Here is a 23,179-nt window from a genome sequence, read left to right as displayed (position 1 = left end):
CAATGAAATAGGTATTATTGATAATGGATTTAGATTGTAATTGATAGATGTATTATTCTGTATATGTACAGGTTATATGTTGCATTGATAATGGAATGCATATAATTTAGAAATTAATGAAAAATTTTCAATTTGTTCATTTTAAAAAAGTTAATAAACAAAGCTTTTGGCGATTAAACATTTAGTAGCCAAAAAATAAAAAGGGAACTTATTGGCGACTAAACAATTAGTAGCCAAAAAATATGAAAGTTTTTGGTGACTAAAAAATTAGAAGCCAAAAAGGAGTGCTATGTTTTTGGCGACTAAAAAATTGGTAGCCAAAAAGGAGTGCTACGTTTTTAGCGACTAAAAAATTGGTAGCTAAAAGATGAAAAATATTTTCTTTTTGGCGACTAAATATTTTCTTTTGGGTGACTAAATTTTTAGTCGCCAATTGATGACTTTCGGCGACTAAAAAAAAATTAGTAGCCAATTCTTTTGCCGACAATTAGTCAACGACCAAATGGGCGACCAAAAATTTTAGTTAGCAAAAATCTTTGGCGACTGAAAAATGACTTTTGGTGACTAAAAATTTAGTCGCCAAAAGTGTAATTTGTTGTAGTATATCATCCTTGGGCATAGCAAACACTCATACAAAACTGGTTCTTCCCACTTCATCCTAGGTTTAGAAATTTCTTATAGTAAGATGCACGAGTCAGGGTCATCAAATCGTTGATTTCTCAGTTACCATACTCTAGTTCTTCAGGTTTGCAATGATTATACAAAGAACACAAACATGACCATTATCATTTAAATGGTGATCTACTGGTACAGATTCTTTCGTCTATGGAAAATGTATAGATCAAGAACATACCGTACAGTGGAGAATACCTCATTGAAGGAAAGAAGAAAGTTTGAACGCAGAGGGCTCCAAATGTGAAAGATGCTGGAACAACTCTCCTCAAGTTTGTTCGTTTGCTAAGCACCCCATGCTTTGTAGCCACTGTTATAATGTCATTGCTATTCAACTGCTTCCATCTTTGGCAGCAGTTAGCTGAGACTCAACAACAGTGAGTTAAGAATGCAGCGGCAAAAGCTGATTGATAGTGGTGCGAATTGTGTAGGTCTCTCTATCCCATAGGTCCAACTTTTGGTGCCATTGAATTCAAAGGGTTCAATTCAGATTTTATGGAGATTTGTTGGATCAAAAAAGAAAGTGATGCTAGGGTATATAGCAGAAGCTGATCTTTTTTCATACCAAAAAAAGAAAAAGAAAAAAAGAGCTAATCTTTTGAGGAAAATACTTTCAATAAAAAAGAAAGGAAAAGAAAATATTACGATGAGAAACTAAACTATCAAGAATGTACATATATGTATATATATATATTCGTCACCTGTATATTCTCCATTCTTTCTTTTTATTTGAGTAAAGTATATTCTTCATTCTTTAAATTCATAAATTGTTCAACAAAAAAAAAATAATAATAATAATAAAAAAATTGATTGACAAAAGAAAATAAAGAATATAGTTATTTATTTATTTATTATTATTTTAAACTAAATGAAGAATATAGTAGTCATTAGCATTTCATTTTCCTCCATTTGCTTTTGTTTTGTTTAATAAATTATGCTAAAATTTCAACTATGCATCTTTTTCCATTAAACAAAAAAAATGACTAAAAGAAAAGGTGTTTTGGAATTAATTTTGTCAAATTATTTTTTAAGTTTGTCACAAACTATGCTTTAACTATAAGTTGGTTTTTTAACTTTAATGTGACCTAAATAGAACTAGCACCTAGAAACTAGCAGTCACCATTCCAACATTTTTTTGAAATTTGAAATTTTCTTTCAAAAACACTTCATTGGTAGGTTTGTTTGTATAACCCTGAAAATTTGTATAAATGGTTATAAGATGACATAATTTGAAGCAAGCCATATTTGATTATTCAACTAGTTTAATCGTTTTGATATGATTCACAGGGAATCAATCAGTATTTAGTAACTTCTCTTTCTTTTCTTTTTATTTATTTTTTCAGTGACTCACTCAATGTACTCAATATCCACATTTTGGGATGGTTGATGCATCAACTCAAATCCTTCTTCATCCTGTGATTGTATTTGTATGTCTTGCCAAGCAGTAAACCAAGTCACCAACACTTAGGAAAACGACCAAATTCATAGGAAAAGTGAAACAATGGCAAGGCATGGTGTGCCATTATCCCTTTCTTTCAAAACCAAATCATAAGGATCACAACAAGATGACAAGGATGATTCAATACCTGTGTATTTGTTAGATGATGTGTTGGCTGATCTTGGGCGATTGAGTAGGCTTGGGGTTGAGACATTCCGTAGTAGGGCTCCTTGAGATCAAATTTGCCGGATGATGTCCGGACTATTCCTCCTTGTCCGGCACCAGCGCCCCAACTTTTAGCTATTTAAGTTCATTTACCACTAATTAGATCATTTAAAGAATCCTATTAACAAACAAATACAACTGAACTAGCTAGATCATGAACACTAACTTGTCATCGTTAAGTTAATAGAATAACTCTGAGCATTTTGTGCAATCATGTGGAGTCGGCCTGTAATTTCTTGTCCTGGCATGACATAAATTGGTTGAGAGAGGACACAACGCAGCTGATACCAGTGGGTTGTAGGCGCATCAGGAGCTGTGCTCAGCCACCTTTGTACAATACTGTAGAACGAGGGATTAACAATGGTCGAGAGAGAGCGAGAGAGAACATTATTAATCAAACATCAAATGATTACCTCCCATCGAACAATACATCAAACCAACACGCCAACCCATGAATTCTAGTACCCACTGGATATATTAATTTCATACAATGGAACATCAATTTCATACAACTCCTCTTCCTGCAGAATGAAAAATATAAGACAATCATCAAGCTTTATTTCATACTTAAATACAATTCAACATGGATATATTACAGCCTCTATGGATAGTTTCATAATCAGGTTGCATCATATTCCATCACCCAAACAATCCCACAAAGTTTGCAAAACAGAAAGTCATATATACCCTGCAAAGAAAGACAATGTGAGCGGCTATCAAATCCTCTAACATTTTTGTACCCTAGTAGACCCCCGTTGTGATCCATAATTTCAGCAGTTCCATAGTTACAGAAACAGTAATTCCATTCCACAAAACCTTTTTAACTTGACCTCTTTGAATCCAAGAATGGCCACCAGTCATGGACTAGGAAAGAACAATTGCTATGCTAATAAAGAAACAAGTAATTTTTTATAAATACTATAACAAGTATTGTGATTGGCTAGTGATAGTTCTTATTTAGACAGTTAACTATACCTTTATAGAAGTGAAGTTAATCATATGAGATATTGCTGGAGCCACCAATAGACTAGGATCAAAGCATCCACCACTGGCTGTACAGAAAGTAAAGGGGAGAGAGAGAGAGAGAGAGAGAGAGAGATATCATTCAAGGTCACCATGATAATAACAGAAAAACCAACATAATTACTGTCAATAAACATGACGGACAGAAGTGAATGCACAGACACAATGTACTCAAAAGTTTCAAGAACCTTTGAACAGTGCTTTACTATCAAGTTGATGGTAACCATGGAGTGCACACACACACACACATTGTACTTGAAAGCTTCAAGAACCATTCAACAATGCTTTCCTGCCAACACATTTATAATATGAGTGTTCAAATTGACCTAATTCAATTCATATGTGGAAGCTGCAGGCAGCTTTTTTCTGTCATTGACTGTATCAGGATTTACCACAATCTAACAATGTGATTGTTCACAGTTTCTACTTTCAACTAGAATCCCTTAAAAGTTTCTCCTAATTTTTCTTTCTACACAGACTACATCCACATCATGGTCTAACTCTTCTAATGAAGGACAAATAACAGATTCTTCCAAAATGACACACTTCAACAAACATTGAACTGCCACAAATAAAATCATCTCAAACAAGCCTTGAGACCATCTGCTTGAGTTATGATATCTTAAATAATGTCATTTCGATATTTTTGAAAAGATTTTGAGGGTGGCAATCACTACAGGAAATATAGGATTTAATGGCGTTCATTTAACGGCGCTTTTTTAAACGTCACTGTTTTTAACATTTAACGACATTTTATAAACGTCGCATTTTATTTTGAATAAAAAGGTACCGTTTAGGGAATCGAAGTCGTTTTTTCAACGCCTTCACATGTGTTACAATAATGTTATTCCTCGCTCTCTCTCTCTTGGCTCTGTGAGAATCAGAGAACCCTTCTCTCTCTCTCTCTCTCTCTCTTCAAGCCCTCATTTTGAATCTGGGAAAGCTTCAGTCTCAGAGAAACCAATCCCTCAAATCTCTCACTCACCTGATCGCTGGCTCTCTCTCTAAACCCTTCACTCTCAGATATTACGATTCAACCTCAGAGTGATTTCGATTTCGAAGTTCTTTCTCTCTCTCTCGATTTGGAACCTCCACCGCCACCACCATCTGCATCGTTGACTAAGGTGAGCACCACTGTCTACAATCTCAATTTCGTATTCTCTCTCTCTCTCTCTCTCAAGCTCTTCCTTCCGTCGATTCTTCTCCTAGGGTTTACATATGTTTAAGATTTCAAATCTGAGATTTCTCATTCAAAAATATATGTTTCAGATCTGAGATTTCTCATTCAAAAATATGTTTGAGATTTTAGATTTCTTATTCAAAAATATATGTTTCAGATCTGAGATTTTTCATTCAAAAATATATATTTATGACTTGAAATTTCTCATTCAAAAATATTTGTTTGAGATTTGAAATTTCTCATTCGAAAATATATAGTCTTTCCTCATTAAAAATTTTCATTCGAAACAATATCCTTTTAGATATGAGATTTTCATTCTAAAATACATGTTTCAGATCTGACAGTTTTTATTTGTTTGAGATCTGAAAACTCGCTGGGATTTTTTTTGGGTATAGTCTTCTTTTTGATTGTTGATTTTTGAGGGAATTTGATTACTCAATGTTTTGCATATATAAATGACATCCTTGATGAGGTCTGCTGCTATGTTTTGTGTGTTATCAATTCATGCCATATTCATGGAACAAGTGTAATAACTTATTGACAATCTATCCTTGAATGTTATGAGTTTACCTTCAAATAGTTTATGCCAATGGATTTGTTTTACTATTTTCAACTTATTTTAATAGCGAATTTGAGGTAGTTTGCTATTTGAATAGCAAAATAACAACTTATTTTAAGGTAAACAATTAATATTTTCATGTTCCTGATGCTGCTAGTTGACTTGGTTTATCATGTATTTGCTAATGTTCAATGATCCACTAATCTAGTTATAGTTGGTAGTCAAAATGCAAAGAGAAGAGGTTGAAAATGATTAGGCTTATTTTAATATACAAAATTGAAAACAGAGACAGAAAAATTGTAAGTTTTCAAAATTAACAGAAACCCTTAATTCAAAAATAAGAGTGTGTGAAGCTCTGTGCACTCTGTCTCTCTCTGCGTGGCTGTGTGTGTGGTATGAGACAGACTTGATGGACGAGTGGATGAATAAGAGAGTAATATGTTATCTACATTCTTATTGCCATATTAGGACTTATGATCTCAAGCATATATAGCAGTTCAGTTGTTTTTCTACATCATTCTTTAGTACAGAAGCACTTTCATATTTTCGTAACTTCTTGAATCCCTAAAAAATGATTGCTTGAATTTGCTCATACATGGCATTGTGGTGCTACTTCATCTGGCTATATTAACCCTTTTTTTTTTCTTTTTTTTTTTTGAACATGGAACATACTCTACAATTTAATGAAATTTGTCAAAACTCGTTCACTAATATGAACTCATTGACAAAAGGTCAAAAAAGAGATAGAACGGTGCTATGAGCTCATTCACAGGCTGGGAATGGGAGTCGTGTATTTAATTGGGGAAAGAGGCAAGTCACTCCATATTTAACCTTCCATGTATATACTTATTTATGTGGATGTATATGGAGTGTGGATCTGCAAGTGAACAACACAAGATACATCGTAGGGAGATTTTATGGTTGCTAAAAACAGGTTCATTACTGAAAGTTTACATTTTGGTATGGCATTTAAAGCTTACAAGTGGAATGTCACTAGTTTGGGAGAAAACTTGTGTGACTGAGCTTGTCTATTTGTGTGAATAAGTTTAGTTTTCAGTACATGTTTTTGCAGACATAGCACAATAGTGTATATTATATTCATATATTCTGGTACAATTGAAACTTAGGTACTCTGCTCTTGCAAAATTTAGTTATGATCTTTTTTTCTATTTGTACCATTTGGGAATTTTTTATTTTTTATTTGAGCTAGAGAATTAGCAATTCAAATTATTGTCATCAAAAGAAGTGTTTTTAGGGAAGCAAGGAAAACTTTGTGGATCAAAGACCTGCTAAGGTTTTTTGACCTTACAACTGATTGGTCCAACCTAAGAACATGAACATGATCCAACGAAGAAGTTAATGGATAGTAGATTTCATCTAGTACATATATGATTCATTCAAATTATATTAATTGAGTTTTTAAATTGGGTAAATATTAGTCATTGTCTTATGATTTGGCTTTCATTCACTTCTTCATATTTGTATGCATCTAGGAGTTGGTCCTACCATTATGAAAACCTGTGTCCTGGTTTGTGCCTTTTGTTCATTAATTCATCATCTAAGAACGGTGGGTTACGATATTTTGTGATTTTCATCTATTACTGTCAATAAGTTTATCATATTGGTGATTTGAGTGTTTTCCTTTCATATTGTTTTTCTTTTTCCAATGCTTTTTGGGTTAAATTGAATTTCTTTTGCCTCAGGCACCATGGTTGCAATGGTTGGACTCTTCGTTCTTTTCATTTTGGGCACTAGCTGGGCATGTGATGCTAGAGAATTAACGACAACCGAACTCTCTAGTAGAGAAACGATGATAGTTGATGTTTCAGGTAGTTCTCTTTTTTCTTTTTTCCTCTTCCAAATTTATATAATTTTAAGATTTTAATGTTCGCAGCACATGATACTTAAGTATATATCCAAATAAATCAATGTTTTTTTGGCTACAGTGTTGCAGATAAATCACCAGGAATCAGAAGGCATAATTAAAGCTTCAGAAGAAGTTGGAAGAAATGAAAATGTGTGCACGCTGTGTGAAGAGTTTGCTGCCAAGGCAATTGAGTACCTCGAGGACAACAAGACTCAGACGGAGATCATTGATATCCTTCACAACACCTGTGCTCGGCTGATCCCTTTTGAGCAAAAGGTAGTAACTGACATAAATGCCATTGGATTTGAATAAACTTGTTTGTTCACCACAATCCCGAACTTTAGGCACTGTCAAGTTTCTCATGCCTAATTTGTAAACACTAATAGGATTAATGAATTCCAATCATCAGCTGATCTCCAAGAAATACAATTATAAATTGTATTTTTCAATTTACAATTGCAAATTACCTTTGTGACTTTATTTTGTTCTTCAATGTGGATTTCATGTCTAAAACTCATTTCTATCTCTAGAACATTTTCTTTCTAGTTGAGGACGGTAAATGATATTGAGTGATAGTTCAAACTCGTAAATTTATCTTATATGTGTCTTGAAGCATTAATATTTCACAATCTATCTCAATGCACATGGATATTTAGTTTTGTTTTTGCCTTTTAGTTCAGTTGGAGATAATTGAGCTGCTTCTGAAAGCATGTGATGCTGTGGAGAACTATGTCAAAAAGGTTAGAAACATTTTAGTAGCTTAAGTAAGATGAACAATCCATTTTGTGACTCCAATTTATGCTCCTCTCTTTTTTTGATTCTGTTATTTCAATTCTTTGGGCAGTGTAAGACTTTGATATTGATTCTGTACCTAAGGAGGTTAAGTCTCTTCCACTTGCCGAGAAGAAGGCCCCTGGTAAAAAGCCAACTGGTTTAGGTGCTGCTCCAACTGCTCCCACGTCCACTGTTGATGCTTATGAAAAGCTTCTTTCCTCTATCCCAGAGTTCTCGAGCTTTGGGAAGCTTTTCAAGGTTTTTTACCAGACACTCCTTCCATTATATATACTGATTTTGACTATTGTTGATAATCTGCTGATTCAGGCTTTTTTTTCATATAAATTTTTGTTTCCTGTACCAGTCTTCGGCACCTGTGGAGCTTACAGAGGCTGAAACAGAATATGCAGTTAATGTTGTTAAGCACATTTTTGATAGGCATATGGTGTTCCAGTACAACTGCACAAACTCAATTCCCGAGCAGTTACTGGAAAATGTAATGACCATCTTAAAAAAAGTAGTAGTTCCTTTATTCTGAAATTATTTTGGGATAATCTCTCAATTTTTTTGTGCTTACTGCCAGGTCACCGTTGTTGTGGATGCTTCTGACACCGAGAAATTTACTGAAGTGTCAACAAGGCCTCTAAGATCTCTTCCATATGATTCACTAGGACAAACATTTATGGTATTTGAGAAACTAGAAGGAGTCCCACAGTTGGAAAATTCTCAAACATGTTGAAGTTTATTGTGAAAGAGGTACTGTTCGTGCTTTTATAGTCATGTTAGACACAGGGCTACAAAGTATCTTGGTGTTGCTTGGTTATATTTGGACATGTTCAAGCTTGGCTTGAGCTTATCGAGCTGTAAAAACATTTATGCTTGAGCTCAGCCCGATGGGTACTCTACTTTAGCTCATGAGCCTGTTGGTCTTGTGTATGGCAAGAAATTTGAAAAAGTTCACGGCCTGATTTTTTATTTAAAAAAAGAAGTTAAAATTAAAATTTTAACAAAACATTGTTGTTGTTGTAGACCACATGGAGGAAATTGCATACTTTTGTACACTTTCCACTCAATAAATCTATGTCCATCACTGGTTTCTTAGAATAGGTTGTTAACATGCAAGAGTAAACTTATCCTATAGATGTATGGACAAAAAAGTTACTTACCATTTCCTTTGCTTATTACTTATTTGTGAGGTGAGTTTTTCACTTAAAAATGCCATTAGTTAAGCCAAAAATGCTAGAAAGCTAGCATTTTTGGAACTGTATGATTAAGGAAAAAAAAAACCCTTCTGTATTTTCCTCTATTAACTTTGTAGAACAGTCTTTGGATGCAATAATAAACAGGTCTGTAGTTAAAGATTTCCTGTATCTATTTTCGTTAGATACTCTCTTGGTAATTTCAGTTTTCGTCTGTTCTTTCAATGTTGGTAATTTGAAATTTGCTGAGTTCTTAGAATGTGTTCTGGGGTTACATGCCACTGATATCGTATTATGAAATCTCATTTTATCATGCTTATCTATTTCTATTGCATTTGCATTGAGATTACAAAGTTGCTGATGCTGATCTTTTCTTTTTTCCTTGTCAGACATTGGTCAATTTAATGCATTGTATGATGCTTGCTATCCAGTTATGAAAACTGAGTGGAATGTGTTAAAGTCTGTGGGAGACGTATCTGCAAAAGAGGTACATGAGTGAAGACCATTGATTGTTTGGTCATGTATCTTTGTACTAGATTTGATATTTTATTATTTGTGTTTCCTATTTCTTATGATTATATATCTTTTTTGTTGAGTTGCATTTTATCTGACCCTGCTATATAATGTATAGTCCAATGCAGGAATGCTAGATGGGGACTGTAAAGGATTTCTGGATCAGCTGTTTGAGGCCAACTTTAAGACTAATTTTAGGCAACTGAATGCTAAGATACTAATATGTGTGTTTTGGAGGTTACTTGGGGGGTTTATTTCAACAATGCCTGCAGATACTCACTGAAGAAGGTTTTGATCATGACATCCTCTTCAATTATTTGTTTTGTCACATTTGTTTTGTTTTGTTTTGTTTCTTTTGTTATAAGCAACACTTTTGGTAATTGTTAATTTCATATATCTTGTATTTAGTTTTTAATAAACATACTTGGTATTCTGTTTTAATCTTTTATTTGAGTGCTAGAAACTAATGAAAGCTTTCAAGTTTGTAATTATTTAGGCAAATTTGTTTGCTTTTGTTTTACTGGATATAAGGACTAGATAGGAACTGTATTGTGTAGGATGTATTTGAACCCCTGGTGAAATTTCTGAATGAGGAATTGCAAAGATTATTTGAAACAGATGATGCTGTCGCCCAATGGTGCAGAGATATGTATGTGGCGAAGGTGCACACACTCTTCTTTCTTATTAATTTGTTTGTTGGTGTGTTGCATTTTTGAGAGGAATTGCTTCCTTTTGAGGCTTATGGTTTCTATTTCTGTTATGGTGTATATCAAAACCATCAGAATGTCTGGTCCTTTATTTCCTATTTTTTACTAATATTTGTTCTGAGAAGATTGTTTATTTGTTATTGACTTTTCTTGTTTACTGTGTCTACTTCAAACTGATTTTATGACATGTAGCAATGTCAAATGTGATTAACTAGTTAAATGTTTTCATTAGCTCCATGAAGTTAATATTTTTGGTAGTGACTAGGGTTCATGAATGTAAAATGCTTGGAGCAAAAATGTAGACCTAATAGAAGGCTAGTATGAGCTATAAAACTGTCATGTCAGTTATAATCTGTTATACATTCTTCGGGGTGTCATCATTCTGCCTACATTTTTTTTTAGTGTCTTGCATATTCTCATTCACCCATGGGTCTACATGCTTCTAGACAATGATTGGAAGATGTGGCTGTAGACAGATATGAACTATTAACTAGAATTCAACCCCAAATGGTAGAGATTTGAGCTTTCTTCTGGAGTTTTGAGTTGCATATTAGCTGCTGAAATCCTATATCACTCGTTTATAAACAAATGGAATAAAGAAAGCATAAGTTGTTCTGCTAGTTTTTGGTGATTACTAATTCTAATCTACTTTTATGGATATTTATAAAATCATGCACCTTTCCACAGCATACCAAAGGCATTAAAAGTAAGGTATGAACCAATTATAGATGTTTTGCTGGTGATGGTCAAATATAGCTCCTTTGGTATTTTCCAAAGTATATGTTTAATTAATTTGTTTTCAGTTTTTACAAAATTGTCAGAATGCTCTCCATGTGCTAATTCGATTTACTTCTGTTGCAGCTTACGAGCATCAATGGAAGGTTTTCTTGATGCTTTTATGGAGCAAGTAACCGCCTTTCCGAATGTAAGTACTTAATTGAGTTCTGCTTTCTATGGTATGATTGGTGTCTCATGATTTAATCTGTGCAGGATGTTAGAGAAGACCTTAGATGTTCTATGGCTAAGGATGCAGAGACTATCAAGAACGAGAGCTGAAGCATCAATAAAGATCCAAAATGTGTGGAACTATCAATAAATGCAGACAAAGACAAATTGCAAGCACAGCTACCTAAGGATATACCATTGGATTTTCAGAAAAAGGTTATTATAGCCAAACATGAGAAGCAAGAAGCCAACTCTGATATTTTCTTGGGAAAAAATGAAACTTACAAGCGTCTTATGGGTATGTAAACAGTGGGAATGAACTGCTTATGCAAAAAGGGTTAACTGAATTCTTTCTTCAAGAAGCATAGTGTATGGTAATTGAACCATGTTTTGAACATATATGTCTTCTATCAATGGTCTAATGGCAATTCATAGAAAGTTCTTAGCCCTAGTTGAACATTTAAAATTGATTACCTCCATTTTCCTGATTTTAGATATTGAAATGCGGTTAACTGCCTTTTTGTATTGCATGGTCTATCTTTTCCTATGGAGTAGGGATAAGGTTGTAGCCATAAATATTATTTTCATGTCCATGTGAGGTTGAATCATAAGCCTCAAAAGGAAGCAATTCTTGTAATTTCTTCACAGCATGGTTTTGACTTTACCAGGATAAGTTATTAGACAAGCATATAGACCATTTTGATTTTAATTGATGTATTTAAAGTTTGAATTGTTTCTATTCTTAGGTATGCAATGCATTGTTTTTAATTTTTAATTTTGTTTTCAAGCTTAGTTTATTTATTATTTTAATAAACATTAATAATTAGTTCTTAATAATTGTTTGCCAGGTTTTTTTTTGTTCAACCATATAAAATTAACACAATCTAAAAATTAAAAAAAGGCTATGGCGGCGTCTAAAGAACGTCACTATATCCCATCCCAATGGTTCGATTTTTAAAATGAATAAATGTCTATGACGGCGTTTTAAAAAACGTCGCTAAATGTCAGAGTGACGTCATAGTACAGTTAGGGTAGGACATTTGGCGGCGTTTTTAAAAACGCCTCCTATACTAATATAACGACGTTTTTTAAACGCCATAAAGTTATAGCGATGGCCGCGTCGTCGACGTTTGGTACTAAACGCCACAAAAAAATTAACGACGTTTTTAATACTTTTAGCGGCGTTTTTTAAACGCCGTTAAAAGTGAATTTTCCAGCAGTGAATCCAAAGGGCGGGCTACCTTTCATAAAAAAAAAAATCCCAGAGGGAATGATTTATGCTAGTGGATTTAATTATTAGTTATTTCAGTGTTAACAAGAGAATGAAATTTATTGACGTTCTAGAAGGTACACATTCTTCAAAATTGCGTACAATCTAAGATTGTAGATAATCTGAATTAGATGTGCATAGACAAAATCTCCACTGCTCGGTAAAGAAGACACTCTTACAAATGGGATCAAAACTCATAAGCTCGGTGTGTACCTATAAGAAAAATTAACATTCTTCAAATGATCACTACTTACAGTTATCCCAACTTTAACCAAACCAAGCCTTAACTCCCATCAAATGAGGTCGGTTACATGAATCCTTCTTCTCTACTCCCAACTTTATTAGTCAAAATACCCTCTAGAGCTTTTAAATGGTGATGTTCTTCATTGTGATTTTGTATAATAAGAAAATTTTGCATAATGTACAAAAGATGTAACTTCAAAGAACTAACCTCAACAAAGCAAACTCTATGTATCAACAACTAAATTATCGACGGAAAAGATCAGGAACAGGTTCAACAAATAAGATGCACTACAATGCACTTGTAGACATTTAAAGCCAAGCATAATAAGAAAACTGTGACACCATCTTAAAAATTCAATAATATTTGTAGTATTGCAAAGTAAGCCGGACCTGAGAAAAGTACCCTTGGAAAGCAGATCCATATAAAGGTGTTAGATCAACCTCATAATAATTTCGTTGCTGCCAAAAGAGGGCCTGCGTAGATAAGAGTAAAAAATATTAGACCACTTTCATTGCCAAAAAAACCAAAACGCAACAAAAAACAAAAAACAAGTTTTGATGGAACTAAGAAATAAACAATATAAAGCAAATGGATGCATTTAGGAACAAGTGACCAAACAAAAATAAACTGATTCTAAAACAGAAGACAAAATTTTCCTAGTGAAGATATTATCTTCATTAAATAAGAGCACAATAACAAAGGGCAAAAGCAGTGATATAATTCAATGTATCTTACCTAAACTTACAAATAATTCAATGACCTAATATTGTTTTTAGCCCCTTTTTTCCTTGTTTAATTGCTCAAAATAACAGCACTGATTTTTTGATCCAGGACTTTGTCCTAGTAAAATGCAGCGCGCACTACAATTTGCATACAAATAGGTGTAAGACTAATTCGATCACTATTTAATTGGATAGATTCCAAAAGGTCAGCTTACATTTAAAAACAGATTTATTTTTATTTTTATTTTTGATAAATAAATTTAAAAAAAAAACTGAAATTGAATTCTTTGGACAAGAAATAGGCAGGGAAAATCACCTACAATTGAGGTCAAGCAAATTTCACAAATCATTCTTAACCTTCACTTAATCACAGGGGACATGATAGTGATTAACCCTACAAGTGCTTCAACTCATTTCACTTACCTTATTTGCAATCTCAACATACAAATATTCATCACTGAACGGAGTCATATGTATTCTGTAGGAGCAATCAACCTTAAACATCAAAACCCAAACAAATGACACATAACAAAGCACACACATATTAATCTTTGCAACAAATATGATAAAACACAGTGAAACAAATATATGTAGGCACTCCTAGGGACCCTTCCTACACTTGGGTTCAGTCAACCCCAACCCCACTATATACCTAAGCCGCTAAGAAATAAATAAATAAATAACGCCAACCCTCCCACTTATAGTCCATAGTGAAAATTTAAAAACTGTTCCTGACATAAATATCAAAGAAATACACAAAAACAACAATAATTAACATATTGTGCATAAAAAACAATAGATAATCTCCCCATCCCTATTAATAGAATAGATTGCCCAACATGTAGACTGGGTGGGGTGCCATTCTAAAATACCACAATGAGTCACTTTTTTAATAGATATTGTGTGTATCAATTTTTGACCACACTGCCAAATTAGTACTTAGCTGGAGAGTACAGGCAAAATAGATTAAACCCGAACGACCTGCAATATAAAGAAGAGATTTCAGCGGTGGTTCGTCCACCCGAGGGCACTCCGATGATCAAGTCAGTTATCTCTCAAAGATAGCAAAATTGCTTAACTCACTATTCAGAATATAAATTGCGTACCTCAGACCCATGGGGTACCTCTCTTTTATAGCCAACACTTACCTAGTCCCAATAGAAGCCTAGCTCTAATGGACTTAGGATTACTGTTAATCTTGGACTCCCAGTAGGATTAGGATAAGCTCTCTAAGAGTCTTGTCTTTACCCAAACTGGAGTCTTCTCTCATTCTAGGACTCTTGTCCCTTATTTTCTTATCCCGGATTCCGATGTCTTCAGAGATAACCTCGGCCTAGCCAAGACGATCTCGACATCATGACCAGGACACGTGGCACCTCGGCTAACACTTCGGCGTCACCTTGGCCACGTATTGGTACTCGGAAAATATGTCCCCACAACTGCCCCCTAGGTTCTATTACCTCGGCATCCTGAGGTGATAGACCTTATATCGTTATATCGTATAGCATGTTGGCTATCTTGCTCTATCATCCATTACCGATGTAATAATACGTCGACTTCACACGACCAGGTCCTGTAGTCTATCTCATCAAGGCTTTTAGAACCAATAACCTAGTTTATTCGAGTTATTTAGTCGAGATATTTCTACCAGCCGAGGTCATTTGCTTTATTAAACCAAGAACTCCAAGAGTTTTATCACGAGTATGAGTTGTCACGCACAACATTTCAACCGTTTCTACCACGCGTCTGTCCCCCACTAGACCATTCTCGACACGCACCATCAAGTCGCTTCACTCGTGCGTGCGCCGTCTGACAGGCACGTCATCCTAGGCTCATTGATGGTATTTTGCCGCCATTCTCTGCGTTTCGATCAAGAATTCCTTCTATCTCTCCGTCTCTTCACTTTTTGCATCCTTGTTCTCAAGCTCCCAACTCTTTCTCTCTCTAACTTCTCTTCTCCAAATCCGCCATTGTTCCAGATCTTTAAGCTTTGTAACCATTTTTATTCCTCTCCTTCGGTGAAGCTTTCGCTGTCCTCTTCCGATCGTAACCGCCTCCTGACTCCGGCGTCTTCAACACCAGCTTCACGTCTCTAGTAAGCTACTGTTTTCATCCTGGTTCTTGGTTTTCTTTGAATTCTGTTACATTCGTGCTCTGTTACTGTGGCTTCGTTCATATTTTTACAAATCTGTGTATATGAACTCAATCATGCATTTGGGCATATTTTCATCGTGATTTTATTTTTGGCCCAATCCACTTTTGATTATTCACACACTGCTTTCATATCTGTTGATCTTTGCCACTGTTCTTGGCCTCACACACCTGCACAATCTTTGTCAGTGTTCTTGACGACTCCGTCACTGTTCTTGTTTCTGAATCACATTCCTGTTTCTGTTTGCCGTGTTTTTTCCAGATTCTTGCCTTCAATCTTCACTTGCCTAGACTTAGGATTGGGATTTGCCTATAGAACTTACAAACCTTAGGAAGAACTGACACAAATTCCCCTTAGACCCGTACAAACTCTTATCATAGTACAGTTTTAGGTTTTAGCCGAGGTCCCTCAAACCTTTTCAAAACACTTCCCTTTGAAATCCAACACCTTTAATCAAGCCGACGTCATGGGTATGTGGAAGCATAGGGCAGATACCCCGACCAAGTTGGAATACTTTAGGCGAGAGTTTTCCATTCCAGCCGACGTTCACCTTAGGTTGGCTGGGGAGGATGACTCCATGATGCCCATAGTCAACTCCATGCCCTTTTCGATCATCGCCTTCGTTGAGTATGGACGCAGGCTTTCACTAGACATCATTTTCCGTGAAGTCCTTCATTATTACAAGCTTAACCCAATGCAGTTAACCATTAACTCATACAGAGTCATTAATGGTATCATAGCCTTAGCACGCAGAGAAAATGCTAGGGTGACTTTAGCCAACATCCAATACTGCTACACCATGTGTGGCCTCAAATTAGAAAAAGGCTATGTCTACTATCTTAAGCCGAGGTCTACTGAATACAAACTTGTTGCCGACCTCCCAGACTCTAACAAGGGAGCCGGGGATGATTACTTCATTGTCTCGGGCAACTGGGAGTTTGCTCCAGATGATGACCTTCACCTCTACCCTTTCAGCCGAACAATATTCGTAGAGGGTAATGGTAAGAGCCAAGTGCTACCTTCTAACACTTTTTTTTGAAGTTTTCAATACTTTGTTTTAACGTTTGTGCTCTTCTTTTTGCAGTACTTCCACAACCACCGAAGGGCTTTCGTATGTCCTTCTTTCCCAGCAAGGACTTGAAGAAGCTACTGGATCTGCCAGTTCACAAGCGGAGAGCTCCCTTGCTTCTGAACTTCATCCCGACCTACAAGTCGGTGCTTCCCGACGTTCCAAAGAAAAAGAAGAGTCAGTCTCTTCCTTCCGCCACAACTCCTTCAAAAGCCTCATCATCTCGGCCAGATCAAGGATTGACTTCTGATCCAGCAGAGCAACTGTCAACCTCGGCTCTATATCTGATCCCACCATCTCAACGCCAACGCCATTGTAGAACTGCAATTGTCGCCGAGATGGGTTGCAAGAAAGCTGTCGCTGAAGATCTTCTAGCCAACATCCCTGACTCAGTTGACGCTTAACTAGCACAAACCCAGTCTCAACCAAAGCCAAAGCCAAAACGTCTGAAGAAGGCTCAGCCCAAGGCAACAGTGACTCAGATTGACACTAAGGACACCTTGCCAATTTCTAAATTGGCCGAGAGCAAGAAGACCCCATCTGTTGCCGAGAAGAGGCCCGCCGAGGCCTAACCATCAAAATCTACCAGATCAAAGAGGCAAAAGTCGTCCTCTGTGACCACCTCGGGGCCATTAAAACATGATTCCCCTTTAGCCCCGCCAATCACAATTGATAACAAGCCAGTTAAGGCTAGTAATAGCGCCGATGACATTGAGGTCGGCGTTGCTCTCTCCACTGCCTTGCTTCTGCCCAAAGTTCTTAATCGTAACGCTAAGATGAGCGAATACGAAAATTTTGCTCTAATGCTCCAGCATTCTGTTCAAGTAAGTCTCTTACACTTGGTATTTTTCTTTCTCTATTCTTTCATACTTAGAGAATTTTCTAATAACTTCTGCTCTGTCCATTTTCCTTCAAGCGATCCAGCACGCCCACTCCTTCTCAATGCAATCTTTTGAGATGAGGAATGAGTTGGCCGACAAGATCAGGGAGGTCTCTGGTTTACAGAAGACCCTCAACAAGACCGAGGGAAAGATGAAGACCATGTCAGATCAGGTCGAGGCATCCATCAAGGCTGAAGATGAGGCCGAAGAGAAAGCTGATGCTGCCGAGGCTATTGCCAAGGTCCTCATGGCTGAAAAGAAAGAGGCCGAGACAAAGATGGCCGAGGCCCAAAAAGAACTTCAAGATGCCTTGGCCACAAAATCTGCCGAGATCAAGGCCGCAGATGAAAAGACATACAATGAGGGGGTGGCCGATGTCACGGCGGACTACAAAAAGCAGGTGAAGTAGGCATACAACAAGGGTTTCACCCTTGGTTGGATGGCTGTTCTAAAAAATCTTGACGTCCCTAAGGACTCCTCCCTCAAGAATGCCGACGTTCTTCCCCTGCCATTCCCCCCTATTCCAAGCCAGTCCGAAGACGATTCTGAGTCTGAGGAGGAAGCTTTGGTGAGGAAATCAAAGGAAGCTGCTGGGGCCAAGTCCCCTACTCCAAATGAGTAAGTCCTAGACTTGACTTAGGACGAGGAGGGTGAGGTCTCCAAAGACACTGTTCCTGAGAAGGCAACATCGGATGTGCCTATTGCCGACAAGAGCCTCAACAAAACTCTTCAAGAAATCGATGCCGAGCTTGCGGCTGAGAGGGCTGCCGAGATGTCTTCTCAACAATCTTCCGAACTCCAAACCCAACCGCCTAAAGACGCCAAAGAGTCTTAGTTTGATCCTTTTCTCTTTTTTCTCTGTAACTTATACTTTTTTCGTTCTTTGAAACAATGTAAGCTTTCTGTCTGGCCGATGTGCCTTCTTTCGAATGTAAATACAACTTCCTCTTTTTGAATGCTTGTTTGTTTGTCTTCATTGCATGACTCTATACTTAGAATAATTTGCATGTCTTCAACATACACCTTAGTCTGTGCAATCTTCTCGGGGTGAAATACCTCGATTATACCCATCAATGGTTTATCGCGGCAAGTACATAAGTACTTCTTTTAATATAACCTTGGTCTTAACTTGTAAATTTTTCTAAAAAATTTCAACAAATGTTTAGACCAATTTTTCTTTTAGTCATAACCTCGGTTTAACTTCAACTTGTAAATTTTTCGCAAATTTCAACAAGTGTTAAACATGACCTCGGTTTAATTTCAACTTGTAAATTTTTCATAAATTTCAACAAGTGTTAAACATGACCTTGGTTTAACTTCAACTTGTATATTTTTCACAAATTTCAACATGTGTTAAACATGACTTCAGTTTAACTTCAACTTGTAAATTTCTCACAAATTTCAACAAGTGTTAAACATGACCTCGGTTAACTTCAACTTGTAATTTTTTCACAAATTTCAACAAGTGTTAAACATGACATCGGTTTAACTTCAACTTGTAAATTTTTCACAAATTTCAACAAGTTTAAACATGACCTCGGTTTAACTTCAACTTGTAAAATTTTCACAAATTTCAACAAGTGTTAAACATATTTTAGCTTGTAATTTCTACCTTTCCAGGAACCATTTTCTAGCTCTCTGCCCCCTAATGGTTTCTCATTATGCATGTATTCCAGAAACATCGTCAAGTATCTTATCAGTCACAAATGTAAAAAATCAAGCTAAAATTTTATTTATTACTTCGGCTAATAACAAAGAAAAAAAGTCTAATAGAAAAATTTCAAATTGCAAGTATTCCAGAGCTTTGGCAACTCTTTGCCTTCATTATCTTCAAGTCGATATGCTCCATTGCCCAATACCGAGATGATTCTGTAGGGTCCCTCCCAATTCGGGCCAAGCTTGCCCTCTCTGGGATCTTTCTGATTGCCGACGACTTTTCTCAAGACGAGGTCATCGACTTGAAACTCCCTTCGTTGACCTTTTTATTATAAGCCCTGGTAAGTTGCTGTTGGTATGCTGCCAGCTGAATTACTGCTTTCTCCCTTCTCTCTTCTAGAAGATCCAGATCTCGGGCTAAAACTACATCATCAATTCCATTCTCCACTGCCTGGGTTCTGATTCCTGGGATGCCGACCTCCAGTGAAATGACTGCTTCTGTGCCATAAGCCATGGCAAACGGGAATTCCCTCGTTGATCTTCTCGGCGTAGTCCGATATGCCCAGAGTACATTGGGCAATTCATCTACCCACTTTCCCTTTGCTGCTTGCAGCCTCTTCTTTATCCCATCCAAGATAACTTTGTTGGTCGCTTCTGCTTGTCCATTGCTTTGAGGAAAACTTGGGGTCGAAAAGTAATTCTTGATTTTGAATTTTGTACAGAAGCTTTTGATTAGCTTACTGTCAAATTGTGTTCTATTGTCTGCAACTATTGCTCTTGGGATCCCAAACCTGGTGATGATGTTCCTCCATATGAAGTTTTTCACATCCACATCTTGGATCTTGGCAAGGGGTTCAGCTTCTATCCACTTGGTGAAGTAATCTGTTGCTACCAGCAAGTACTTTCTTTGCTCAGTTGCTTGGGGCAATTTTCCAACAAGATCCATGCCCTATTGGGCAAACGGCCAAGGACTGGATACTGGGGTTTAGGTTTGCTGCTGGTTGGTGTATCAGTGGTGCAAACCTTTGGCACTTTTCACACTTCTTGACATAGGTTTCTGCATCTTTTTGCATGTAGAGCCACCAATACCCCTGGGTAATGGCCCTATGAGCAAGTGATCTTCCCTCAGCGTGGCTCCCACATACTCCTTCATGTATTTCGTACAAAAAATCTTCGACTTGTGAAGGATGTATACACCTTAAAAGGGGCCCAGTGAAGGATCTTCTATAGAGATGTCCTTCTGCTGTTAGACTGAATCTTGCCGACTTCAATCTGATCTTGTGTGCTTCTTTGTGATCATCTGGCAGTTTTTGTTTTTTCAGGAATGTTATTATTGCATCCATCCAGCTTGGCCCCATGTCCACACACATTGCTTCATGCGCTGTGGTTAGTGGTTCGATACTTAGGCCTGACAAGTAGTCAACCATTATCGTCCTTGCCTTTCCAGGTTGTATTGCACTAGCCAGGTTAGCCAGGGCATCAGCGTGACTGTTATCATCTTGGCTAATCTGCTGTAGTCGACAATTCTGAAACAGGGCCACCAATCTGCCGACCTCCTTTACATAGGCTGGCATCCTTTTGTCTCGGGCTGTGAACTCGCGTGTTGTCTGGTTGACTATAAGCTGAGAGTCACAGAAGACTATCACCTCATCTGCTTCTACTGCTACTGCTATTTTCAGTCCTGCAATCAATGCTTCATACTCTGCTTCATTGTTTGAGGCTTTGAACCCCAAACGAATGGATTGTTCTAGTATCTGTCCATCTGGAGATACCAGTACTACTCTTGCCCCCGCTCCTTGTCGATTTGAACTCCCATTAACAAACAGTCGAAAGGAGTCGCCGATGTAAATGCTGCAGGGTCTGAGTTTTTCACCCTTCCTCTGTTCCGTTGCCCTCGACTGGGCCCCTCTTTGCTCGCTTGGACATCGTTCACCTCGGCTCAACGGAGCCCGATGTACGATAGATCCTGGTGTGAACTCGGCCACGAAGTCAGCCAAAACTTGGTCTTTGATTGCTGTTCTGGGTCTGTATTCTAGGTCATACTAGCCCAAGGCCACTGCCCACTTGGCTATTCTTCTTGTCAGATCTCCCTGCTGCAATAGGGACTTCAAAGGTTGTTCAGTTAGCACCACAATTTTGTGGGCTTGAAAGTAATGGTTCAGTTTCTTTGAGGCCATTACTAAAGCCAACATTAACTTCTCCAAGGGTAAATACCTGGTTTCTACATCAGCCAGGGTTTTGCTTACATAGTAAACAACCCTTTGTTCCCCTTTTTCTTCTTGGATTACCACTGCGCTTACCGCATGTTCCGAAACTGCCAAGTACAGGAACAACTCCTCTTCAGGTTCTGGATTTGAGAGAACTGGAGTTGTGGTCAAATACCTCTTCAAGTTGGTCAAGGTGACTTCGCATTCTTTGGTCCATAAAAAGTCTGTGGCTTTTTTCACTAAGCTGAAGAAATGTTTGCACTTGTCTGAGCTTCTACTTATGAGCCTATTCAGGGCTGCAGCCTTCCAGTCAGCATTTGCACCTGTTTTGTCGACGTTGAGCTCTTTAGCTCTAGGATGGCCTTGATCTGACCTGGGCTAGCCTCAATGCCCCTTCTGGTCACCAAGTATCCCAAGAACTTACTAGATCCAACTTCGAATGCACACTTCGATGCATTGAGTCGGAGCCGATATGTTTTTAGGATGTCAAAGATTGTCTTTAAGTCTTCTAGATGGTCCTTAGGTTCCCTGGTCTTCACGACCATGTCATTAATGTATACCTCCACTGTTTGGCCAATTAGGTGTCTGAACATCTTGGTTACCAATCTCTGGTAAGTTGCTCTTGCATTTTTCAACCCAAAAGGCATCATTTTGTAGCAATACAGCCCTTTTGGGGTGATAAACGCAGTCTTCTCCTCATCTGGGGCGTACATGGCTATCTGATGGTACCCTTGTAAGCATCCAGGAAGCTCATCCTTCCATGCCCTAAAGTGGCATCCACTAGTTGGTCAATCTTGGGTAAAGGAAAACTGTCTTTGGGACAGGCCTTGTTTAGGCTGGTAAAGTCCACGCAGGCCCTCCATTTACCATTCTTTTTCTTCACCACCACTGTATTCGATAGCCATGTCGGGTAATTTACCTCTCAAATGGCTCCGGCCTCCAAAAGTCTGCTTACTTCCTCTTCCACTGCCTCAACATGCATCAACGTCGGTCTTCTTGCCCGTTGGATTACTGGTTTGGCTGACCTGTCTACGTTCAGTTTATGGCAAGTGACCTCAGGGTCAATGCCAGGCATTTTGTAAGGCGTCCAGGCAAACACCTAAATATTTGCTCTCAAGAAAGCCTGAAGTTCTTTTTCTTCTTCTTCTTCAGCTAAGCCCGAGCTGAGAAAGAAGAAGCGTTCCTCATCCCCTTGCTGGACAAGGATTTTCTTCTGGGCTTCTTCACTCTTCTCGGCTGGCTCTTTGCCGACGTCATCTAGGACTTCCATATCCTCGTCTTCGATCTCTACTGTCTCTAGTTCTCATATGCTGCAGGTGGATTTCATTGCTGTCATAGAGCAGTTCTTTGCTTGCAGCTGATCCCCTCTGACCTCCTCTATCCCATGCTCTGTTGGGAACTGTAATAGCTGATGCAACGTTAAGGGAACGGCCCCCATTGCGTGCAGCCATAGCCTTTCCAAGATAGCATTGTAGGGGGAGGGTGTGTCGATTATGGTGAACTCTGTCTTTACCTTTTGGCACCAGCCTGCACCTCCAAGCTTGCTGCTCCCAGTGGCCACATCGGCGTTCCATTGAACTCGACCATTGGGCTGTTGGATTGCTCCATATCGTCTGGGTGAAGGCCAAGCTCCTTGTAACACCTGGCATACATGATGTCACAAGAGCTGCCTTGGTCAATTAGGATACGCTTCACTTGGCACTCCCCAACTTGAAGGGATACTACCAAGGCATCGTTATGTGGATGCTGCACCATCTCAAGGTCGGCTTCAGTAAATGACACTACTGGTCCCTGGAACTCCTCGGCCCGAGGTCTTTTCTTCCGGACCTAGTACACATGCTGCAAGTGCTTTACCTTCTGGGTCTCCCCCCGTATT

General features: G+C 37.8%; 1 pseudogene; it reads right to left on the bottom strand.

The window, feature by feature from the left end:
• Nucleotides 1-2,019: 2,019 nt before the first annotated feature.
• LOC145793981 (putative histone-arginine methyltransferase 1.3) lies at nucleotides 2,020-14,455 on the bottom strand (annotated as a pseudogene).
• Nucleotides 14,456-23,179: the final 8,724 nt, after the last annotated feature.

This window comes from Camellia sinensis, chromosome 6, assembly GCF_055761805.1.
Source record: "Camellia sinensis isolate YWXY chromosome 6, ASM5576180v1, whole genome shotgun sequence".
Taxonomy (NCBI): domain Eukaryota; kingdom Viridiplantae; phylum Streptophyta; class Magnoliopsida; order Ericales; family Theaceae; genus Camellia; species Camellia sinensis.
This window is presented reverse-complemented; position numbering and strand designations above follow the sequence as displayed.